Below are 6,165 nucleotides of genomic sequence, written 5' to 3' on the forward strand. Positions count from 1 at the left end.
AGAGTAATAGGGTTTACTTTTACAGACACTCATCCAGAGCGGCTTATAGCGCTACACTCTCAGAAAAAAACAGAGACATTATTGATCACTAAAGGTACAAACGGTGTAAATGTACATTTAAAGCTTACAACACTGGTGTTAAAGTCCAGTTGTGTTCCATAAAGGTACATTACAGAAGGAGAGGTGAATATGTGTGATCTTTCATTACAGAACTGTGTAAAATAAAAATAAAATGTAAAAAAAACTATACAATTCTGGAGATGTGAAATCCACATAATTTTAAAATCTACAATTACTATACAACAGTGTACAATTATGTTCGCTAAGTAAAGGTACACATTTGTCCCCTTGATGGTACCACCACAGAGACAGTGTTTTGGACAGTGTATTGTTGTTGGCGATTATAATATTGGGAATGTAGCCCAAGGACGCTTATTTGTGTGTGGTGTGTTACCAAGGTGGGGGAACTGAGCTGTATTCTTCTGGACAAAGGGCACTTTCTATAAATGCTAATAGTCATCTTGTCTTTAAAAATAAATTATCAGCCATCACCCTTTTGTATTATAACATACAGATACAAGAGACAAATTGCATTCCACACTCAAGTGGCAGAAACGAAGTCTTACAAAGGTCCCATGTGGCAGTGCAACCCAACGTATCCCATTCCTTTTTAATGGGATGTGTCGAAACTTAGAAAAATAGCTTGTAGCCACTGGTGTGTAGACTGTCATTTGGAAGCAAGTCAGCTTGCGCTTCCTATTACACCGTGACTGAAAATCTGCTTTAGGGTGCATCCTTCCATCAGCCTCCTCTGACCCTGATGATCCCTTCTGCTCCTCACTTTCCTGGTTGCAGCTCCTGAGCCAACAATGCAGCAAGTAATTCATCTACAGACACCATTAGCTAATACCTTTGTCCTTGCAATAGAAATCTGACCCTTCTCCCCAAACAAGCGCATATCCACTTCAGGAGAGGGGCCATTTGCTCTGCTTTAAAATGATCCCTTCCTCCTTCAAATTTTCCTTCTCAATTCCTTAACCTCATAAATCTGCTTGGATACTTCATGTCCCTTTGGTGGAACAATGCAACATGCATGTAATCAATCAATCACCCTTTGTTTTCAACTCTGAGGGCAAAGGGTGACCCGCATTTGCAACGTAGGAGAATAAATCTTTTTTTTTTTTTTTTTTTGGTAGAGTGTGTTGGATGATCCGTGATGTACAACTTCTTCTGAATGTTCCTCCAACTACATCATCAAACAGGAAATCTGCTTCCCAAAAAAGTTCACCAGAATTTGTAGTGCCGGAGGGAAACATGTTGATCTAATTTGAGGTATAGCACACCTGTCAGAACAAGGATCCATGGCGGGATCAGCAGCGACATGTTCATCATTAGCCCACTTAGCAGAGTGCAGCTGCTTCAGTATTGCTTGCTGTCGCTCACTGCAAATCCCAAAGTGCCTCCAACACACCCCCACAACCCCAGACAGGGCACAGCAGGCAGGGACAGGGTGGGAGGAGGGGATATGGGCACTGTGCTTCGTTGTCTAAAATTGTGCCAATGAATCTCATTAGCAACTACAGCTTCTCTAATCAGTCTCCAAGAAAATTCACTACTGGTCTCGCTCCAAGCTTGTATTTAGCAAAGGCCCCCCACCCCCCATCAACCACAGCCCTCCTCCCTAAGTCAATGCATAAATTAGTCTTTGAAATAAATTCAAATCTCCTTTTATGAAGAGGCTTGATTGAATCTCCTAGGGCACACTCCTGTTTAACACACTATCTGTTGCGTTTGCGTAAAGCCTTGCTACTTGTCTCAGGGCTGTCTGTCTTTGCCAGCGTTAATGCAAATATTTCAATTACTTCACACTTACGTCAGAACTGGTAGCCGGTTTTGTGATTAGCGTGTTTGTGAACATGGAGGTAGTGGAACAGAAAAGAATAGGGCAGGTTTGATCCAGAGAAGAGCTCGTAGCATGCTAGGTCAGAGGAAGGGAAATGCTAGCAAGCACAACTCGTCAGACAGTGTTGGGACATTTATTTTAAAACAAAATAATTTTCAGATATTTTCAATGACATTTTCTTACCTTTCAAAAAATGTGAATGCAGCATAAAGCCCTGCTTATGTAAGAAGGGTTCTACAGTAACAACAGGCTGAATGTATTAGAAAGCGTCATGAATATTTACAACGTTTACTGAATAACGACTACGTGTAAAGATTAGCAATGATTTGTCTGATAGTAAAGCAAGAAAAAACCCAGTGTTCCATGTCTAGAGATGTTAGGAGTGAAACATATTAGATAAACATTAAATATTCTGGGTTTTTTTTTTTTGTTTTTTATATAGAATTTATTGTTACTACAAACACTGTTAGCACTGAAGCACATTTTTAATTGCAGCTAATCCTCTTAAAATAAAAGCAGCACCAGAGAAATAAGACCAGAATGTTTCTTTACACTTTTCTTTACATTCCTAAAGGTGTGTTTATTTCAAATAGCTCCTAGAGCCCAATGGGTTTGAATGTGAACTATTTAAGGTGGAAGTCTGAAGTGGTTCTGAGCACTGTTTAAGGTGGAAATATGCTCAGAACTTCTTCCCCCAAAAAGTGTTTACGGTGGATCAGAATGTATTGTTTTCTGTATGAGACTTGTTGTTTGTCACAAAAATTACACAAACCTAAATGATGAGTGTTTACTAGAGCATTAGGCATTAGCTAGACCAGTTAGCTTTCCACACAGAGCTCCACTGCCCGAGGAGAGCTGACTGTATCTGATTTGATGAGACATAAGGTGACCAGGGAAGATGGGGGTGAGATACAGTGCCAAATCTAACCCAAATACAGACAGGGAAAAAGGCCAAGCTGTCTGTGTGAAAGGCATGCATGCACACATACACACATTAGCATCTCCTTGTGGACAAAGAGCCAAGATTTTAAGCTCTTTCTGGGCATCTTCAGCTTAGCTTAGCAGTGCTCCTTTCTTTATATATACTGGGGAAAAGCCCATTTGTGTTTTCAGATGGACATGAAGAAAAGCATTCCTCTGATTCACACAGTCTCGCTCGGGTATTAGCGATTCTGTGGCTGAAGAAATTAGGCAGGAGATTGTGGGTAGGAAAGGCAGGAGGGGAATATGCTAATGGTTTTCTTCTGCCTTTCTTTTAGCCTTGTGTGTATGTTTGTCTGTGGGTGTGACAGAGAGAGAGAAAGAGAGAGAAATCTGCTGCTATATCAGCTCAGCTGGCTCATCTCAGCTAGCGTAGCATTGAAATAGACAGCCCCATTCTGTATACACGATGTAAAGTAGGCTCCACTGGGTTCCTAGAAGAGGCTGTTTACCTCTTGGGACTTTCTAGTGTTTATCATATGGTAGACCCTCTGATATAATTAGATTTACACTAGTAATTGTACATGGGAGTGTTGGTATCTTGTAGCCTGACAAAAGAAGAAGGCTACATAAGGGTGTCACATACCTCAAAGGATAATTAAATATCATGGATAATGGCTGAGGAGTTTCAATCTCCTTCTTGCCCCCATAAAAACTGAGAATATTCTTAGCTTGGATGAAGAAGAGTTGTGTTCCTGTCTTTAGTTCAGCTACGGGAGCGTTACTGAGTATAAGACTTGACTAATATCACCATACAGGGGACATTCCTGGACTCTTTTTTTCTCAGGAGTAACATTTGACTGACAAGAGATTTACATGTCCTTTGTCCTTCTGTTGATCTTGTTGTCTGAGACCTCAGTCCAGTCCAGAGTGACCGTTCTACTTACTCTGTGACCAATGGGTGCACTGTAGTTAGTACAGCAATAGTTTCTTTACCACAATTAAACTGATTGTTGACCTTGCATGGCCAGTTCACTAGAGAGAGCCAGAGGATACAGATAATGGAATGAAAAAAAAGAGAGAAAGGTATATAGTCCTATACAACCCTAAGTATCCACCAAACGGAGACTCTGGCGCAAAAAGATCAATGTGACCAAAGCTTCCATATTTTGTGGAAGGAAATGTTGATAAACTATAGCTGCCTCTGCATGGACCTTTGGGAATGGGCTGTTTTAAATTGTTGGTGAAATGCCAGATAACTGGCCTTAATGCTACAATCCAGACATCTTACTGCAACCATATAACAGTGTGTGTGTGAGTGTGTGTTCAATTCTTCACTGCAATGGAGACAATGGTTTACTGAAACAACAGATATGATTTGTGAGGAGCACTATATTTTGATATAACTTATATTTTCTGATATAAAACTAAGTTGCTGATTTGTAACACACTGTTAATTGCACAAATGCACAACAGTATGTGGTTGTTATTTACATGTAAAGCTTTTCTATATGATTAAAATATAGCTATAAATATTTTATAGATATTTTAAGTTCTCCATACAACAACCTGTTACTAAACAGAAGCTTCCATTTTATTGATTTTTCCCCAAATCTCACTCCCTTCTACTCCTCAGCGTTCATAAAGTATTTGTACAGTAATTTGTAGTTCAGTAGTGCACAGTTGAGCCCCTCTCTTTGGATTAGGACTCCCAAAGGACACATTTACATATTTCATGTTGGGTCCTTCAGTGAGAGAACGCTCATTTATTAAAACAAGAAAACAATGTACACTTGTAAATTCTGGAAGTCTTGTGTAAGGTATAACGCAATGAATAATATTATAAACACTAACCTTCAGGAAAACCATTGTTTAATTTGACGAGAGTACAGAAATCTCCTCCCTCTGTCTCACAGAGAAATAAAGTCTCGATGAAGCTCTGATGAAAGGAACAAAAAATGAATCTGACAACGAGCTGATGGCGCAGATGAAATTAGCTTCGCTAATTAGAAACTAAATGCTGAAGGCACAGTGCACCAGCCCTTTTCTCCGTCTTTTTTATCTGCAGCTCTGCGGGAAATAATCTGACAAGTGGAACTGAACAAGAAATACAAGCAGTTTATGTGAAGCGCATTCAAAACAACCAAGTCAGCAGCTTTTTCTTTACCCCAGAAAAACTAGAATAAGATTCTTTGAAAAGAACTGAGGCTACTTTTGTTTAGTTTAGTTTTATGACAATGTTTAACGATTCAAAGATAACTGATAGTTCATCACTTTGTATGTTAGTGTAATTATACACAGGAAAAGATGTAAAATATCCTTAACCAGTCCATTAATGCTTCACACAGGGCCCAGCCCATCACTAGCCCAGAGCAGGTGTTCTGACGAGTTGTGCTACCTTGATGAAATGTGTTGCCATCGTGTACTTTTATATGTACAGTTGCTTAATTAAAACACTACATGGGACTCTGGTAAGCTGAATGTTTATCAATAAATGCTGCCTACAGAAGTATAAGCAGATATTCATTCATTCATTATCTGTAACCGTTTCTCCAGTTCAGGGTCACGGTGGGGAATTACTACCTGGAATTAGAGGTGGGCGGATCGATCCAAATATCGGTAATAACGATACCAACGCTGGTATTGGTACTGATCAATACTCGTGTAAAAAGAGTATATTGTTATTGCTCCTTGACGTTGCGAAGAGTAGAGTGCGCAACCCCCCCCCGTTTTTGTTGATACTCCGTCTCGTTGCGAAGAGTAGCGGTATTGGTATTGATATCTGCAATACTGGCCCTGTATTTACTTGGTATCGGATCGATACCAAAATTCCCGGTAACGCCCACCTCTACCTGGAATCATTGGGCGCAAGGTGGGAAAACACCCTGGAGGGGGCGCCAGTCCTTCACAGGGCAACACAGACACACCAAACTCCTCACAGACAGTCACCCGGAGCGGGACTCGAACCCACGACCCTCAGGTCCCTGCAGCTGACTGCGACACTACCTGCTGCACCACCGTGCCGCCCTATTTATATATTTTAATTTATATATTTAATTCACTGTGTACAGTTTTGAAACACTTCAGCAAATAATACCAATAAACTAAGATTGTGTAATGCACCGGAGAAAAACAGATTTATGACCAGAAACCACCAGAAAACATTACAATTTTTGGGTCTGAGCATGTGCAAAGCTGCAAAGTAGCACATTTTGACATGGTAGCACACCTGTCTCTGTGACTAGCTCTTCTCTGGAGTCATCCTCTTTCTTTAGTCCTGTAGATGGTGACACATGGAGCTGATCCAGTGCTGCATTTTCTGTGCTAATGCTTCTCTATGT

Source organism: Hoplias malabaricus, chromosome 11 (assembly GCF_029633855.1).
Source record: "Hoplias malabaricus isolate fHopMal1 chromosome 11, fHopMal1.hap1, whole genome shotgun sequence".
NCBI lineage: Eukaryota > Metazoa > Chordata > Actinopteri > Characiformes > Erythrinidae > Hoplias > Hoplias malabaricus.